The 18,470-nt window shown below is 40.5% G+C and overlaps 3 long non-coding RNA genes and 1 other non-coding gene across 6 annotated transcripts; 1 reads left to right on the top strand and 3 right to left on the bottom strand.

Annotated features, from left to right (window-relative positions):
- Positions 1-265: 265 nt before the first annotated feature.
- Positions 266-356, bottom strand: LOC143508110 (small nucleolar RNA SNORD88). Its single transcript, XR_013129185.1, has one exon. It is a non-coding gene; the product is annotated as a small nucleolar RNA SNORD88 (small nucleolar RNA).
- An 8,686-nt stretch (positions 357-9,042) lies between these two features.
- Positions 9,043-10,001, bottom strand: LOC143508109 (uncharacterized). Its single transcript, XR_013129184.1, has 2 exons — positions 9,734-10,001; positions 9,043-9,491 (listed from the first exon to the last, which is right to left on the bottom strand). It is a non-coding gene; the product is annotated as an uncharacterized LOC143508109 (long non-coding RNA).
- A 1,061-nt stretch (positions 10,002-11,062) lies between these two features.
- LOC143508108 (uncharacterized) lies at positions 11,063-13,457 on the top strand. Of its 2 annotated transcripts, XR_013129183.1 has the most exons (4): positions 11,063-11,368; positions 12,489-12,581; positions 12,658-12,734; positions 13,338-13,457. It is a non-coding gene; the product is annotated as an uncharacterized LOC143508108 (long non-coding RNA). The 2 variants fall into 2 exon arrangements; XR_013129182.1 differs by lacking the exon at positions 13,338-13,457 and having other exon boundaries at positions 12,658-12,969.
- A 1,589-nt stretch (positions 13,458-15,046) lies between these two features.
- LOC143508107 (uncharacterized) lies at positions 15,047-18,149 on the bottom strand. 2 transcript variants are annotated; one of them, XR_013129181.1, is made up of 4 exons: positions 17,930-18,149; positions 16,721-17,383; positions 16,477-16,604; positions 15,047-16,350 (listed from the first exon to the last, which is right to left on the bottom strand). It is a non-coding gene; the product is annotated as an uncharacterized LOC143508107 (long non-coding RNA). The 2 variants fall into 2 exon arrangements; XR_013129180.1 differs by lacking the exon at positions 17,930-18,149 and having other exon boundaries at positions 16,721-17,825.
- Positions 18,150-18,470: the final 321 nt, after the last annotated feature.

Genomic DNA, 18,470 nt, shown 5'->3' with positions numbered 1-18,470 from the left:
CAATTGACAAACACATATAAAAACCAGAGGGCAGCAGATCATGTGAAAATATAATATTTGTGTAATTCACAACTTTTGGCCATGACTGTAGACCAGGATAATGACATTACAGAATTTCTTCACAGAGCCTCAGCCAGGTGGAGTCAAGTTTCAGGTGGAGTCAAGAGCACACCACCTGAAACAAAATTCAAGACAAAATGAGTCCCGCCTGTATATTTACAAAGTACGGTGATAAAGCTATTGAATCAGTTTCTTTAACATCCCCCCCCCCATCAGACTCCACCATGTCAAGAGTAGAGGTGCACTTTTCTCGCCACAGACATTCAGAGCCCAGTGCAAAATCATCACAGGAGGAAACCTTCAGACTCCAGATTCAAGACTTAGTCAATCACGTACCTCATCCCCAGGATGCATGGACGATGTCCCCTGAAAGAGAAAACAATTGTCTTAGATTAACAGTCATGGCCTTTTATTCTGAATTGGTCTTATGCTTGTTTCCCGTGTTAGACATCTGTGACCACTGAATTCTGTAACCAGAGACCACCATGCATGTGTCGTCAAGAAATAAGGTAGGGTCAAATCCTGTTAACTGCACATGGGTACTCAATCGTTGATTGTAGTTTATAAGGAAATTAAAGCTCATTTCAAAATGAATTATTTATTTAGTGTGTATTTCTTGATTAAGATATGTGCTTGTATATACTTAGATATTTGTTAATGACATATTTGGCATTCTTAGCGAGGAGCAAAGTAAAATTTTCATTGTATCTAAGGAAACCTGTTCCCTCTGTGCATGACAAACTCTGAATTTGAAAAGATTAGGTAGGCCTAAATGACGTTTTCACGCATGCAGACAATTATGTTTTACGTTGCATGAAAAAAATCTGTTGATTCTAAAGCTTTTGGTTAAACGTCAGCTTATTCATTTCCTATTTTCTACTAACAAATGCCTAGGGTGGTTCGTACGATTGATAACATTTCTTTTCTGACAAGAAGCAGCACTATCCAACTCCAATATTTATGAGTCTCTTGAACAGAAGTTGATGGTCACCGATACCGGTGCATCACCAGTTAAGGATGGCCCTCGCCGGAATACCGAAAGGGTTCGCCCTGAAATATTAATAATCCCCTCAGTCTCTGCCATGTCATTAGTAGAGACGCACTTTTGTCACAATGTACTTTTGGAGCCCAGTGCAAAACATCACGAGAAACTTTATTGGTATATGCACAGTAAAGAAACGTGTTGCTCTGTACAACGAAATAGTAATAAAGGATAAAATAAGCATGCAACATTATGATAAGTATTCATAAATGGAAATGTAAACTAAACAGAAATATAAACTGCTAAGAAGTTTATGTACATACAGTCATTGTGCAGTAGCGAGCTACATTGCTTGTTGTCAGACTGGTATGAAAACCCAATAGACTCAGCACACTTACAAATTGTCTAAACACACTTGGCACTGCCACATAATCTCCTTTCTGCATTTGCCACATGTGAACCTTTTACAAAAACCACAACGCTTAGTGGCACGGTTACTCTTGCAGCCACACTTAACCTGGCACAATGCCCTTTTCCCTGTGTCAGGTGTGGGTTGTTGCTGCTGAAACTCTACCTTGGACACCTCCTTGGCTTCCATATGAGACTGTGCAAGTTCTGTTGCAAGCTTCACCAAGAACTCGGACCGTCTCTCTTTTACCCCAGTGCATGCTTGAAAAAGCACATGTGCATTCAGGCATGAAATGTCAATCATGTTATAAAACACAGCGACTGGCCAACGCCGTGTTCCTGAACGTACACTGTACTTTCGCACCATTTGGTCCATGACATCCACACCACATTTTAGGCTGTTGTAGTCTGTGATTGTGTTTGGCTTTTTTTTTCGGGTGTCTCCAATCTCCACCGTACTGTGCATGCTACTGAGGATGCAGACAGTCTTTTTCCGTCTGGGCGCGTAAACGGTCAGCGTGGCACCAGAGGTTGAAAACACCTGTGTACTAAATTCCTCACGGCCCAAATTCTTTTGACAGAGTCTGGAAGCTCACGACGAATCTTGTTTACTGTGCCAAGGAGGGTGGTCTTCCGGCCCCAGCAACTGCCTTGCTAGTGACAGTGAGGTGAAAAAATTGTCTGTGGTAACAGTTCTTCCTTGGTCCATAAATGGTTCCATAAGCTTCATCACCACATTTTCCGATAGTCTTTCCCCCACGGGACGACTGGAGTCTTTGCCAAGATATGGAATGATGTTGCATACATACTTGGATTTCAGGTCACATGCCACCCAGAACTTTATCCCAAACTTGTCGGGTTTTGTTGCAATGTACTGAAGAAAAGAGCAACGGGTCTTAGTTGGAAAAAGTTGCTCATCTATGGTGATATGCCTTCCTGGGTTGTAACAAGTGATGCAATTGGCAGCGAAAGACCCCCAAACATTAGAGATTGCAGCAAACCGGTCAGTTGCAGCTCGTTCACTGCGTGTGTACTTGTCGTCAAAGTGAAGGTGCTGCATGATGTTCTGGAAGCGGTTTCGCGACATAATCTTGGTGATTAAGGGCACTCCCAGTGTTGTAGACCATGAGTCATGCACCGCTGGAAGGCGCACAACACCTCGCAGGATGAGGATTGCAATGAACGCCTTTAGCTCAGCGAGGGACATGAACCAGTTTTTCTTGCTGTGTCTGGCGTGCATGCTGGACAGTCCACCCCTGTATGATCCGAAGCATTTCAATAGAAATGAAACAGAGGAAACTCTCTAAGCGACTCGATACTTTCCGTAGGGCAAAAGCAGTTGGCTCTCCATTCGTGGTATTGCATTTACTTGGGCTTGGATGCACTCAGTCATGTCTTCCGATCTGTTCTTCATGCCACACTGTGCCGCCTTTTGCAGTCTCTGTCAGCCGCCCGTGTGTCTCCACGCGACCCCCTCTTTACTGGTGATGAAGTCTCCTCATCTACAGGACCATATGTTTGAGATTTGATTAGTGAAAGGTTGAAATAATGTGAAATTGACAAACATAATATTTGAAACGTAGCCGGCGATTGGCGGGTTCACACACAAATAGGTATTTTGGCCTTAATGGGGGGGGGGGGGTGTGCATAAATAAATTAATGTGCACAAAAAGATTCAATTGAGGCACTAAAGGCCCAAAACGATCAAAATGTGTATTGGGAAATTGAGTCAGATCAAAGAACTAAATCACATGCTGAGATCAGCAGTGTGTGTGTGTGTGTGTGTGGGGTTCTTATGTATGTACTATTCAGTCAGTTCCAGTATTTGGCAAGTAAATGGAGGCCCATGTAATACCATACTGATATTACAGTAATGAAATAAGACATTTTAGTGAAATAAAAGGTTCATTTCTGGTCAAGCAGTGCACCTTTTGTTATGAGATCTAATTGCAAAGTTATTTTATCTCATTGATCTGACTCATACAAGACCCTTTATTTGTCTGTATTCTGCATAACCGGATTGCAGCATGAGTTTTTATGATTTCTTAGGTTTTTGGACAATGCATGCGACAGGCCAATTTGAACCAAACTTGGCATACCTGAAGACCTGTCTATAAAAGGCTTTGAATTGGGAGTTGATCAACATGTTTATATGAATTATAGCAATATAGGTCATATATGGCCTCAATGATATAATGGGAAAATGGACCCACCTGAAAATAAAAAAAATCCAACAATTTTTAAAAATAGTTTACCTACAGTGTCTACAGATTATGCCCATGCCACTCTTGCCATCATTGGATCAAATTCCTAGGACTAGTTCGAAAAGTGCTATTTTCAAACAATTGATGAATGTGACAAAACTACGCCTTTTTTAATAGGACTTGTAATTGCAAAGTTGTCAGGTGGACTGCAAGGAATCAAAAGAATCAAGTTTCATTTTCCTAAGCAAAGATTTGGAAAAGTTATGCATGATTCACAAATAGTGCCACCTAGTGGCCAAATGTTTCAAAACTGCACAGTGTGACAGTCCTGAGATGTGTGTGAACCCTAAATTGCAAAAATAGGTTTCCCCCACACTACGTGTGTGAACCCCAATTATAATTCCAAAACATCTCAAGTATGCCACCTTGGAAGTAATGTAGGATTGTTTTCACACAGCAATACGTGGCATATATATATATATATATTTAAATAGTTTTATCTTTTGAAAAAATGTCAATAGGTAAAGATATTTCTACATAAATTTATACAATAAACCCCTCAACTACTTGAAATAGAATAATATTCGAGTAATTTTAAACTTATCCAGATGGTACTTTTTTGCAGTGTCTCTTCCAAAAACACAACACCCATAACTGACAAACAAAAATAGGAAATCTTACCAGAAGAGATTTCAGAGTCACTACTCGGATCAAGAGTTATTTCTCCTCCATCAGAGTCACAAGGGTCGACATGGTTGAGGACCACGTCCAAAGCCTGCTGTGTTCTGCAAACCTTTGCCATCTTTGCTTCTAAGTCGAGAGTAAGTGAAATATAGCAACATGGATTTTTATCCACATGTAGGTGGATACATACATAATAGTCATAATAGTTCACACTACCACCCATCACACCCATACCTGTTCACTGTTACCTGGGTACCCCGGCATATTTCGATCTAATGGCTGCAACAACATTAAAAAAATATATAGAACCCATCTCAGTTACCTCCATTCTGTACATTTATAATATTGTAATATAGTACTAGAGTGAGAAACCTTTATTCTATTTTATTTCACCATTTCTTCTCCATCGGAGTCAATGGATCAACACAGTTCATACAATCACCCCATCCCCCCCCCCCCCGTTTAGCATTACCTAGTAGTGGCTGCATGTACATAAAGGATGGCTTTTATTAGACCTTTATTCTATTTTATTTCACTTAGCATGTAGCCAGATAGGCCATTTACTTTGGTGCAGTTTATTAAAGTCTATGCACTTTATTAACAAGTTTCCTATGTCTGCAGTCATCTCTCTCCATTATTAAACTGACAACGACATTATTTGAACTATAATCCTAAAACATCTCAAGTCTGCCTCCTTTGTACTAATTTTGGATTGTTCCTCACTGCAAAAGGAGACATGCTGATTGGTCAAAAATAGCTAAAGTTCTGATTTTTTCTTAAAGGGTTTTTTTCTTCTCCATCTGAGTCAATGTATCAACATAGTTCACACAATCACCCATCCCCCCGTTTAGCATTACCAAGTAGTGGCTGCATGTACATAACAAAGATGGCCTAAACATTTGGCCTGCGGGCCAGAGTTTGGACACCTCTGCATTAGGCCATCATGTGTCCATTAGTGCAGTTTTCATTAGCCTGCAGCAAATTCTGAAAATACTAATGAATATGGCCTGCAGCAAATTCTGAAAATACTATTGAATATGGCCTGCAGCAAATTCTGAAAATACTATTGAATATGGCCTGCATAAGGAGCATGAGCTCAACTCTCTGCCTGGCCTAATGGGATGCAAATGACCCCAGCACTGCCATTTGGCACTCTCTGCTAGAAGGAGTCGTATGAAAATGCTGGTAGTTGCAGTGTTAAAAAGATTACAGTACCTTTAACAGTCACTACTACGACAAATTAACAGAATTGTTGTGCATTTGTCAACGTACCAGAGGTGTCACACGTCGAAAAGGCTCTGACAATACGGCTTTTAGCAACGGCAAACATCAACTACGGAATAGAATAGAAAAAACCGGTAACGTCTAAACAAATGCTTACCAATTGCTGCAGCGCTTCAACAGCTACTTGCAAGGAGCCCCTTTCCTGCTCAGAAGAAAGATTGAAATGTGGCCAAGACAGGCCAAGATGGTGGTTTTATATTGTGAGTTTCTCGAGGACCCTTAGGTATCCTGATGAGGCGCCTATTCAAAACATCAACGAGTGTATACCAAAATAAGAGGTCACTGTCACGTCAAACGTTTGTTTGTTTTTGTTTCTGTTGCATGTTTTATGTGTTGTAGTGTGATCACTGTTTTCAGAGTGTTTGTCTGTATATCTTACCTTTAGGGACTTCTGCAAGTAAGGGCCAGAATAAATGGCATGTAGACATTTGTAATTAAACATTACATGCATCATACAAGTGATTCAAATAAAATAAGTATATATTATATACATATAATATATACATATACAAATGATATATACTATATAATATATATTATATACATATATACAAGGCAAGGCAAAGTTTTTTTGCAGATGTTGGATGGGAGGACCTTGGCAGTTTGGGAAGGGTAAGTCCAGTGTGGATTAATACATATTTAGGTGTTCTTTAGGACTTTTAATTTTAACTTATTAAATTGTAACCTTGCTAATTGGGAAGATACATGGAGACATGTTCCAGAGAAGCTCCATGGAGTACTCATTGTGCAAGTTTCAGTGTGACAAAACTTCACATGCTGCCGTTTGTGCAGATGGCAACAGAAAACTCTATAGGTTTTGACAGTCAGCAGGGTAAAACTGCTTTATGCATAATAAATGTATGTAAAATGTATGCAACTGTAGGTATCGGGGGCGGACTGGCATACATTACTACCAGGGATTTCCCCGGTGGGCCAAGGGGAAGTATTGTTTCCATTCTAATGGGAGGTAAAAGTTAATATGTTTTACAAAACCCCTTAACCTGGGGGGTATTCCACGAAGCGAGCTAACTCAGTAAGCCGGGCTTTTTAAGACAAGCCTGGCTCATTTTGCTCAAATTCGGTTCCACGAAAGAGGCTAGACTTGAGCCTCGCTCAGTTACTACAGCAACATATACGTTTGAACTAACCTGCTCCGTACCAGGCTAGAGTTGAAGCTTAGCTTAGCGGGACCGCTTCTATTGGCTCAGCAGCGTGATGTCAGTCTCGCCATCCGGGAAACAAAATTGAGGAACAAGGTTCCGCTGCAATTCTATCCATTAAATTGCTGTGGATGTAGCATATCATATCATATATTTTTATACATTTAATGGAGTACTGTAATTATTAGTTTGGAATGATTGCAGGTCATTATTATCAAAATGTAATAATTATATTTCCAAATGCAATTTATATTTCGATCTTCAGAGTACATATTCATTGTTAATCAGCGAGGTTTTTGCACATTTTAATGTATTGGTTTAATCTTAACAAATTCAGGTCAGTGTAAAATGGAATACAGTGTCTAATCGCAGTTATGGTCAACAAACATACATTAGCATAAACACTATATCACAAAAATACAATTCTTTGTACCTGAGTATTAATAATAACTGAGTAATTTAGGTGAAGATACTTTTAGGTATATATTTATCCCCACACTTCCTCTTTTGTGTTCAAATTACAAGCAAATCATATCACTCCGCAATTCACATATGTTCAGTATAAATAATGTAAATGTGTGGTTAACTTAATGGTGCAAAAAGGAAATTGATACAGACAACTACCTTACCAAGATTTTCATACAGGTGATACAAATAATCCAAAATGTATGCTATAAAAGAACAGCTAACAGTGAAGGCTGAAGGCTGATTGACCATGGCATGCCCATTTGTAGAAAATCCAGTAGATGAGGGAGCGTGTATAGTGCACAGAGCATTCATGCTACCAGCTCCAAGGTCATTCCAGGACAGGACAGATCCACTGGGCTTTCCGGATGACTACTTATTTGAGCACTACAGGTTCAGAAGACACAGTATTATATATCTTTGTAAATTACTGGGGCCATATATTGAGAAGAACACTAGACGTAGTAGAGCTCTTACCAAACCCCAAACAGTCTGTATCGCTTTGCACTTCTTTGCCAGCGGCGCATTTCTGTACAGCGTTGGGTATGCAGAACATCTTAGTAAGGCGACGGTCTGCTGCGAAATTCGATAGGTTTGTCTTGCGCTTAAGCGTTTCCTTAATATATTCATTAAATTCCCTGGTCACAGAGGCATCCTTCCCATAAAAGAAGCTTTTTCAGAACAGCAGTAACTTGGAGTTAAATTTATATGACTTTAAAAGAGACTCTTATCCAGAGCACTTACCGAAGTGCTCTGTATTCATCTTGATCAACTATTTCATGCTAAAATTCATTCAATTCAAAACAAATTGAATTCTCCAGGATTTCCAAATGTCATTGGTGCTATAGACTGCACTCACATCAGGATAAAGGCTCCATCTGGACCCATGGAGGCAGACTATGTGAACTGAAAATCATTTCACAGCATCAATGTACAGGTACATGCAAGTTTTGCCCACCCAACAGAAATTGTAAAGCATGTCGCTCCATGGGTTTGAACAACTTTCACCCTTTGTCACTTTTGCCATTGTTCTAGATGGTTTGCACCAGCCAATTTCTATTCTCCAACATTGAAGCAAAATGGCCCGGCTCGGTGCACAATATTTCGTGCCTCCTCACTGGCACAGAGGTTTGCCGAAGGTAAGAATACTCCAACCACACAAAATAGTGCAGATTTGGCCTCAGTGTTTAACTCTACTCCTTATAATTGTAGGTGCTTTTCCTGGCTTACTGCTTGGGGATAGGGGTTACCCCTGCCAACCTTTTCTCCTTACCCCATATGCAGACTCTACAACAGATGCCGAGAGGAGGTTCAATCGTGCACATTCAAAGACAAGGGCATGCATTGAGATGGCATTTGGACAGTTAAAGAGCAGATTTAACTGCTTGCGCCATCTCAGAGTGACCCCTGAGAGAGCCTGTGACATTAAAGCAGCCTGTGCAGTTTTGCACAAGGTGGCAATACTGCAAAAAGGAGTAATGCCAAGAGTGCAGTTGGACTCTCCTGTCTGACCCCTGGATACCTCCCGGACTCTGCCCTCGCCTCTCGACCCTGGACCGCACTGACCACCGCTCCCACGCTACTGCTCTGCACCTGCCATACGTCACTGTGCTCATCGTGTGGCTAGTTACACAGAGTTATCCTAATAAAGATCGTGTTATTCCGCATCAGGATCCCTCTCAGCGTGTTCTATACGTTACAAAGACAGAAGTGTTACCCGCCCGGTCTAGGTCAGACGGTAACAGCGAATTAATGTTGGAGTGATTGAGGAGTGAAATATAAAGGGGAACCGACAACACGTTCAATAACATGTATTTGGACCACATGAAAATGCAGAAAATGCAAGATGTAACAAGCATTGGCTTAGCACCACTGACTTCAGGTAGGCCACGCTGAAAACGGGAAAAGAAAACTACCTGGTGCTAAGCGACTTCTTTTAAACTTACACAACAACAACCAAGAAAATAAAAGAGAACACTACATAACAAACACAACTACGCAAAAACAGAAACACAGTCCACCACACACACACACAAGAACAAGGGGCAGTCTAACAAGTCTCGATTACGGTTAGCAGATGTGTATATATATCCAAAGTCATCCCCAAAACAGGGAGATCAAACGAGGAGAGCCTGCCACTCTCTCCTGCCGTCTTCACCCCCAGGAAGCCTTTTGTAGCTGTGGACTGGGACTGACTTGTCAGGCACCACCCAGAACCATGTGACCCCATCATCCCGGGCGCACCTGAAAGAGATTACAACACAACACACATTCCACAGCACATCACGCTCCCTCGGGAGAACAGCACAATCACACAGCAACAACTCATCACGCTCCCGTAAGAGAATAGTACAATGTGTACAGTAATAACTCATCTCGCTCCTGCAAGAGAATAGTACATATCAGGGTACATATCAGGACCTAACAGAAGTATAGTCAAGATTGAGAAGTATTTATTCATGTTGAACTGCATAACTACTACTCACTTGTTCTCTTGTAGAGGTGTGAGCTCTGGACATGGAGGTCTGAGGGTCTTCTCTCTGTTCTTCCATTTCCTTTAAACACAACACAAATCATGAGATCACACAGCACATTAACAGACAGATACATAGACACACACGACTTACAGCTGGCCTTTCTGAACAGGCAGAAATTTCTTTCTGGTTGCTAAAATATTTTATACAGTTATTTAAAATGGTGTTTTACCTTTTCCTGCATATTGGACTAATCAACTGTACTTACCATTCTGGAGTATATTTTATATTTCACCTTGACCTGCTGCCACGTTCTCTTAACCCCGCTTATGTTACTTCTAAATCAGGAAATTATTAAATAACATTATTAATTTACTATAACACTTTTAAAATGCCAATGAATGGATTAAATTATATGCTCACGCATTTAGTCTGTCTGCAATATTTTGCCAGACAGCTTCTCTGACTTTATGAAAACAGGACGTGTTGCCATTCTTCGTAATAATGTATTTATATTCCTCATACAGACGTATAAGTAGCTCATGTTCAGCAGAAGAAGCAAAAAAGCTGCTCGTTCCTTCAGCTCTTTCGACATTTTCTTGCCTTTTCGAATATCGATTAGTGAGGCTGTGTAAATACTGTGTGCACCGCGCATGATCGCCGATTACAAAAGCCTGGCTTGAATTAGCGGGAACAGGTTGCGTCTGGATTTCGTTAGTGGAACGGAACTAGACGGAAGTGAACTGTTTGGTTAACTCAAGCGAGGCTCACTCTAATAAGCGCCGCTTTCATAAGCTCGCTTCGTGGAACAGCCCCCTGTTCTTTGACCATCATGTGTGTTTATTTTTTCAGGTGAGGGAATGTGGGATTTACTGTTGAGGTTCAAAGATACCTGACTGACCCAATAGTTCCACGGTTTATCTCCACCTCTATCAGCTTGCACTGGAATTTTTATGTACACCAGTCTCCTCAGTGCTGTGTGAGGCTTGAAAAATTGTGTCCCAGCACAGTGGAACAAATCCTCTTTTTGAATAAAAACTGAAAACAAAGATGCTAATGTCCACAATCACTAAAATCACTAATAAATCAAACTTGTTTTTCCACAAGCACTTTTGTTATTTTTACATCCATACATAAACATTCACGATATACGTATACATATTAAAAAATGTGATTAATTTTAAAAAGTGTAAAATAAGAACCCAAAACCAGCTAGATATATAAGAAACAACAAATCACAACAAACCAAACAGATTTCCTTTATTGACTTATTGACAAAACGTGAAAAACTTTAATGAACAATATGGAGTTAAAGGCTAAAAATGAATAAATAAAAGACGCTGCTTTCACTGTCCACCAGATGGCGATAATGTCCACTGCTTCATGAAGTTAACCTTTTTCCGGTACAATGGCCTAGGTGCACGCACCACTTCCTCGTTGGTGTCAGGATGCTACCGTATTTCCGGTTGGTATGCGGAAGTGTCGATGTCATGGCCGAGTCTAAATTCACAAGGTGCCTGTTGGAGTTCCCGAAATTTACCATCAACGATGTGCGTCGTATTGTCAGAGCATCAAGTACAACGACACAGAGTCAACTTGAAAAGGGTTTCAAGTTCTACGTTTCATCCTACCTCTGCAATTTTGAAGGTAAGTGGCCGACGCTAGTTAGCTAGCTAGCCTGAGGTGGCAGTCTAATGAAGTGATGTTGTTTTTAGTAACGAACCAACCTGTCCTAGTACTAGAAATGCCTTTTTAAAACATGTTTGTATTTCTGATGGAAGTATCAGGCAAAAGTAAGGCTAACGAGATAACAGTGAGGGCTCACTGCTACAGATCTATGAAGAAAACAGATACGCCACACCAGCTGAGAGTAGGACTGGTTAAAATGACACGAGTTCGTTCAGTGTCACGTTCAAAGTTCTGTTGAACAAGTTCAAAAGTGAGTTCAACACAAGTTCAATCTTTTATCCTTGCTCTTACTTCACGTAAGCTGTGATAACCATAGGCATTGGTTTTCAAAGCTTACAATGGTAGCCAAATGCAGAGTAGCTGAGTGGGAATCATTAGCAGTCTATTTTGCCTATAGTAAACAATGGGAGTTTATTTTACAGTTCGAGCTATTGTTATCTACCTCTATGACTCAAAAGCAGAATATAGTCCACCTCAGCTATTCTTCAAACTGCATTTTCTAAAATCTGTCAATCTGTCTTTCAAATCTTTCATCTTAACTTCTTTATTAACATATGGCTGCAACACTTACACCTATTAACATATTCTGATAACACTCTTCAAGAAGCAGTTGAAGTAAAACCTGCACTGTTCTGTTGTTGGTGGTGGAAACAACAAAATAATATAAATATAAGTAGGCCTGTTTCACTCCTATGTGTAAGCATTTCATCTGGAGTGAAAATGAAGTTTAAATCTAAAATATATTTAGTTTATAGTTGCTCACTGAACTAGTAGATTGAAACATGCACAACACTGTAGAATAGAAAGACAGTATAGCCAAGTGTTTTAAGAGTGATGCAAAACAGCACAAACATTACATGAGACAATAGACAAGTGACATTCACCACTACCAACATGATGGGACAGATATTGCGCCTATTGACATTGCTGAAGTCTTCTTTTCAAGATATTAAATATTGCCTCTTGTGTATTTCAGATGACATTACGTGATTCAATGCAGTTGTGCTCATTAAGAGCAACTGCCTCTTGTGTTGCTAGTTGCGGAATCTGCAAACACTTGGTTGCATTGCTTTTCCAGACTGCTCATTATTCTGAATCTGGCATGTCTGTCGTCCCTCCTGTCCTTTCATGCACACAGACAGAACAGAAGTGGCATAAACCACCAACAATGGTTTGTCTTATTTCATTATTTAATGTTAGTTAATGTATCACAGTCACTTTACTAACACCATCTTTTAAATTAATAGGGGGTGAAGCCTGGACCCGTGGATGCCATGGTTGTCCTAAAGCCAAAACCAGGTGCTACTACAGCCAGTGGAGTTAGGTATGTAGTACCAAATTTAATAGGCAGATTACAGTGTGTGGTTAAAAATATATATGCTTTTGATCATCTGATAAGACGATCTGATCTGTTCTCTTCAAAATTTAATTTAGCTTTGTTGTACTTCAGATTAGTGTTGTCAAAAAAATTGATATATCGATACGTATCGATACTGAACATTCTGAAACGGTACAATACTCGTTTCCCTTAAGTATCGATTCTTTTTACATAAAATGCGCTTTCGTCTTGACCCACCCAAGCTGCCGTAATGCACAGGACAGTTTGTAATGCTAATATGGCAGCTTAAGCAAACGCAGTGCTGTTGGATTCGAAGCAGATACAGATGGAAAACTGAAGGACTTGAACAAGCCCGTTTGCAAGCGGTGCTTTTGGAACATTTCAACGAAGGGCGCTAAAGCCTGGTTGAGTGACCATAGCGCTCGACTCCGCGCGCACCTCGTGCGAACCTCCGCGAGCGGTGGAGGCTTTATACTTTCCGCTTTGCAGTGTTGTCCGAAACTATATGTGGTAGTATAAAAGAAACACCCCTCAAAACAGGGGAATGAACACTTACCTGACGAATTTTAATGCTGCTTTGTGTTTCAGGTTTGAAAAGTGCTGCAATTTAGGCTAAAGTACTTGAAAATGTTGAAATTGTAACTACTTCATTTCACAACAAATATCTGTCTGACTGAACAGTTTTCATGTATTACATTAACAAATACGAGCCTCTTGTAATTCCAGGATGAAAACATGAGAGAACGTGAAGACGTTAAGATTGGGCGTTTTGAAAATAAACAACCATTAAATAATGTGATTAAAAGCGCAATATTTCGAATCATTTCGAGTATATGTATAAATATTTAACTTAATTAAGTTTAACGTGCTGGGAAATATTGGTACAAGCGCTTGAATTGAACCCTGCAAACATGACTTTGTTCATTGCGCTGAGGCGCGGCGCGTGCGAAGTTACAAAATTCGAGAGGTGCACGACCTCGCGTGCGCCGTGCTTCAGCGCGATGAACAAAGTCATGTTTGCAGGGTTCATACACCTTGTGGAATTCAAACACTTGTATGTCACTTTCAAGGTCCATTTCAATATTTCCCAGCACGAGCAAAGACACTTTGTCAGATGTTCAAAAGACGTCCACTGAAAAGCCAGAATGAAAGTTTTAGCGACGTCTTTTTTAAACGTCTATTACTGCCGTTCAGTTGCAGTTTTTGCACGTCCTGACATCCAATAAAGGTCCTAGTCAAACGTTCAGATAGAAAACTCGTCATAGACGTTCATGATGTTAAGTTAAAAGGTTAAGGTCCTAGTCACACTGTCAGATTTTGAACGTCCACCAGACATGCAAAAAAGGGTCTGGACTGACCGACGTGATACAGACTTGATTTTAACGTCTTTCTGACGTCGCATGTTTGTTGGGATAAGTTAAATATTTATACATGTACTTGAAATTATTCGCTTTATCATCACATTATTTAATGGTTGTTTATTTTCAAAACACCCAATCGTAACGTCTTCACGTTCTCTCATGTTTCATCCTGGAATTGCAAGATGCTCGTATTTGTTATCACAAAATAACTGTTCAGTCAGACAGATATTTGTTGTGAAATGAAGTTACAATTTCAAGCATTTTCCAACACCTTTTGTGGCCTTGTCACAGTCACACCTTATTGAAGAGGCACCAGATCCAAAAGTGCTACACCTGAGTGGCATTCACTTAGGAGAGAAAGAGTAACTGCCTCACATTTCAGAGAGGTGAGCCACGTTAGAGGTCCAGGTGCTGCAGAAAGGATAATCCGAGGGACACGACAAACAGCACATGTGAAGAGGGGACTTGAAATGGAAACAGAGGCCTTAAAGGACTGTGCAGTTCTGAAAAACTTGAACTTAACCAAGTGTGGGCTAGTGATTCATCCAGATGCCTCTTGGCTGGGTGCATCACCTGATGGACTTGTATATGACCCACTTGAGCGTCCATCATTTGGGCTTGTTGAAATCAAGTGCCCAAATGCACAAAGCTATGTAGACTGCAAATTCCTCAAAGTGGCACAAGGCCTACACAAAATGAAGGAGAGCCATTGTTATTATTGGCAAATCCAGTTCCAGTTATTGATTACTGGTATGCAGTGGTGTGATTTAGTTATCTGTGCCCATGATGATATCTTTGTGCAGCGAGTTTACAGAGATAGCAGTGTATTAGAAGAGGTGAAAAGGAGGTGTGACATGTTTTTCTTTAACACTTACATGCCAAAATACCTCTCTATGCCCAAGCAATAGAAAATCATAATGAAGACATGAACTCATGAACAATTAAAACAATTTCAATTTATTCTGTCAATTGTATTACTATTGTATTTGTTTCATTTTTTACAAATACAGTAAAAGTTAAGAAATACATAATGTTGTATTGTGTTGTCAATTTTACATATAAAAGGGAAAGCATTTTATACAATTAATCATATTGCACTGTACCTTAACATTGCAGCCAATATTTACAGACTAGCATGACCTAAAGCAGGGGTCGGCAACCTTTTTGACTCGGAGCCACAAAAGCAAAAATAATTGGAAATTTATTTCAGTGACGATGACATGTCACTCAAGCGAACCGAAACTAAATACCGGACATTTGTGAAATTCCACCCGAACATTTTTTTAAGTCTCAAAAATAATATACGGTAATTAAATACTCATTAATTTTATTCAAAAGCTGAGCCGCATCAGAGGGATCAAAGAGCTGCATGCGGCTCCGGAGCCGCGGGTTGCCGACCCCTGACCTTAAAGGGATCATTTTAAGGTTAGAGAAAAAAAATAAATAAATCGCCGTAATTCACATTACATCATCTGTCTAATTCTGGATTGAGATTAGCCATTGTTGGCCCAGGCTTTTACCAAGGGGCCATTTTGATAATTCACCAAAAGACAGGCAACAGTAAAAATTTGGTTTATGCTCCCTGTGATTGAAAGGGGGATCACTGTGCTGAATATTTTATGTTCTTTGACTCTGCGAATCACACGCTCAACATGGACTCTCAGTCTTGCAATGGACTGTGACGTTCTGATCTCTGACCTAGACAGTTGAGCTCTCTTTGACAGAAACGTGGGTATGTGGACTTTGCATGGAACGCAGTCTTCAACAAGGAAACCCTTGTCCACCATGATGGCCATAGATGGGTCAAGGAGGGCCACAATGCCAGACTGCTTTAAGATCTCTTTATCACTGATAGCACCTTGATAAAGAGAAGACACAAAGGTCACTGCGCCATGAGGGGCTATCCCAAGCAACCATTTGAATGTACAGTGTGATTTATAAGTGGAAAACACTTCACTCTGAAGGAGAAGGGAATTTGGAGTTTGACATCTCAGTTCTGTGGAATCTAAATTATTTGAGTGTCAGCGTAGTCCTGAAACACATCTGGGAGGTGAGTTTTCACAGTGTCCACATCTAACCAAACAAACAGCTCCCAATACAGTATAAAGGAAGTTGGCCCAGGTGTTAATACGACTAACAGTTGACCGATGGATTCTAAATCTATGGGCCAAATCCTTTTGCATCAGTCCCAATGACGGGTAGTACATGAAGAGAAAAATCTCATCAATTGCTTGAAGAACCTGGGGAAAAAATACATTATCCTATTGTCATATTACATTATGACTATCAAAACTTCTTTTGATGTAAAGATTAATTTGAAAATGATGACATAACATGCTTTGTATGGACAACAGGAAAACATTTACCGTTGTACTGGCAGAGTGAGGGACCTGATCAGTCTTCAACAGTCCGTGCGCTTGTAACCCGTATGATGATGTGGGTGGCTGGCTCTATTTGCTTCCAAAAGCCCATCAGGTGGGCATGGTTTGCAAATCTGTGGAATATAAAAGTTATATATAAAGTTATATAATCGCTATTTCATTCACAATGTATTTCAGACACCAGAGAAGGCCCATCCGTATACTGTGTCCTGCCATATTTTGTATTTACCTGGTAAAGAATCGTATGTCGTCATCAGAGGCAGAAAACCGCTCCAAACAGAACTTGCTGCGGACAGTTAAGTCTTCGATTTGTTTTCGGAGCCTTGATATCTCCTCGCGTAGCTCTTCATTTTCATTGAGGGAGAGATCAAGCGCAGCAGGCTCATTACTGACGCAGTAGTCATGTTCATGACACGGTAAGGGGTCATCATCATCATGGTCAGTCTGCATCTCTGTTAGATCAGTGTTGGGTGGACGCTCTGTCTTTCCCATACTCCAGATCATGGAGTTGGAATAGTATAGTTATTCCATTGAAATAGCACAGGAAAAGCTCCAGGTCGCAGTCGTCGTCGTCCAGCAGGAGTGGGAGGTTCGAGCAGATCAGCAGCGATAAAATGTCGCAAACACACTCGGGAAGTACTCGTGACGATAAAATGATCTCTCCTGATCTTAACCACCCATTGTTTCTGCAGTTCTGAGTCCTTTGGAAAGGTGTGGAAGCTCAGGTAGGAATTACACCTTGTCGATGCTGTGCAGAATGGCACACAGCAGTGGTGGTTGGACCTGCTGTCTGTACGTTGTTGAAACGATACTTTTTTTTTGTTTACCCGTCATGTTTAGGACACATAAACGGACAGGAGATGAAGGAAACATCATCATCAAGGTTGGCAAGCTATCAAAACATACCAACTCAAAGGGTTAACATGATATCAGGCTCATGGGACAAAAATGATGGGAAACAAACACAAGTTGTAATATCCACAACATTAACATTTTCTTAATCCAAAATCGGCGCTCTGAACCAAACCTCGTCTTTATCAAGTCTAAACTAAACTTATAAAGGAGCAGCAGCAATAACTAAGCATTATATACCAGCCAAAGATAGAAGCTGTAGGTGGTTAGCGCCTAAGGCCAAGAAGCTACAGGGGCTAGCTAAGCAAACTAAAAGGCACAGGTGGTTAGAGAGCAAAGCTAAAGGTTGCACTCCAGTTATGTAGCTTAACTAAATCCCCAACCCATAAAACTCCGTATACAAGTGAAACATACCTGCTTTAACCCCGTCAAAACTACTAATGGCTCAGTTCTGCTCCCACAATAGTACTGCACCAGGAGGCGCCTCGTCTGGGCCTCTCCTCGATATAAGAGCAGGACTAAACACTTAGTACTGGACACTAGTCTCACATTAAAAGCAGAATACATGAGTAAAAATGCACCGTACCTTACAACAGCGAACACTCCGTAAAGTCGAGCTCACGCTCCAACCCTGTCGTCCCGTTGTGCTGCTTAGCTTAGCCACGCTATTGCTGCAAGGACCCCATGGTGCCCTTATCACATGCCTGATTACAGGCACACTGCAGCCTGTAACTACCTCACTCCTCCCATACCAACAAATCTGTGGAGGGAGCTAAAGATCAGGGTGATGGCAAGGAGACCCTCCAACCTCAAAGAGTTGGAGCTCATCACTAAAGATGAATGGACAAAAATACCAGTGGAGACATGCAAAAAGCTGGTCAGCAATTACAGGAAGCGTTTGATTGCTGTAAATAAAGGCTTTTCTATTAATTATTGAGAAGGGTCTGAATAATTTTGGACATGCTACTTTTTGTTCAAATGTGAATAAAAGCTGAGAATTTTTTTTCCCCACAATGATGCTTCTTGTACATCATCGTATTATCTCCTGGGAGATTTCCAGTCAAAAATATAATTCTGGTTAAATAAAAGTAAATTTAAGTCAAAATTTGACAGAGTATGACTGTATA

This window comes from Brachyhypopomus gauderio, unplaced genomic scaffold (assembly GCF_052324685.1).
Source record: "Brachyhypopomus gauderio isolate BG-103 unplaced genomic scaffold, BGAUD_0.2 sc791, whole genome shotgun sequence".
NCBI lineage: Eukaryota > Metazoa > Chordata > Actinopteri > Gymnotiformes > Hypopomidae > Brachyhypopomus > Brachyhypopomus gauderio.
Note: the sequence above shows the minus strand (reverse complement) of the source record. Positions and strands in the feature narration are given on the sequence as shown.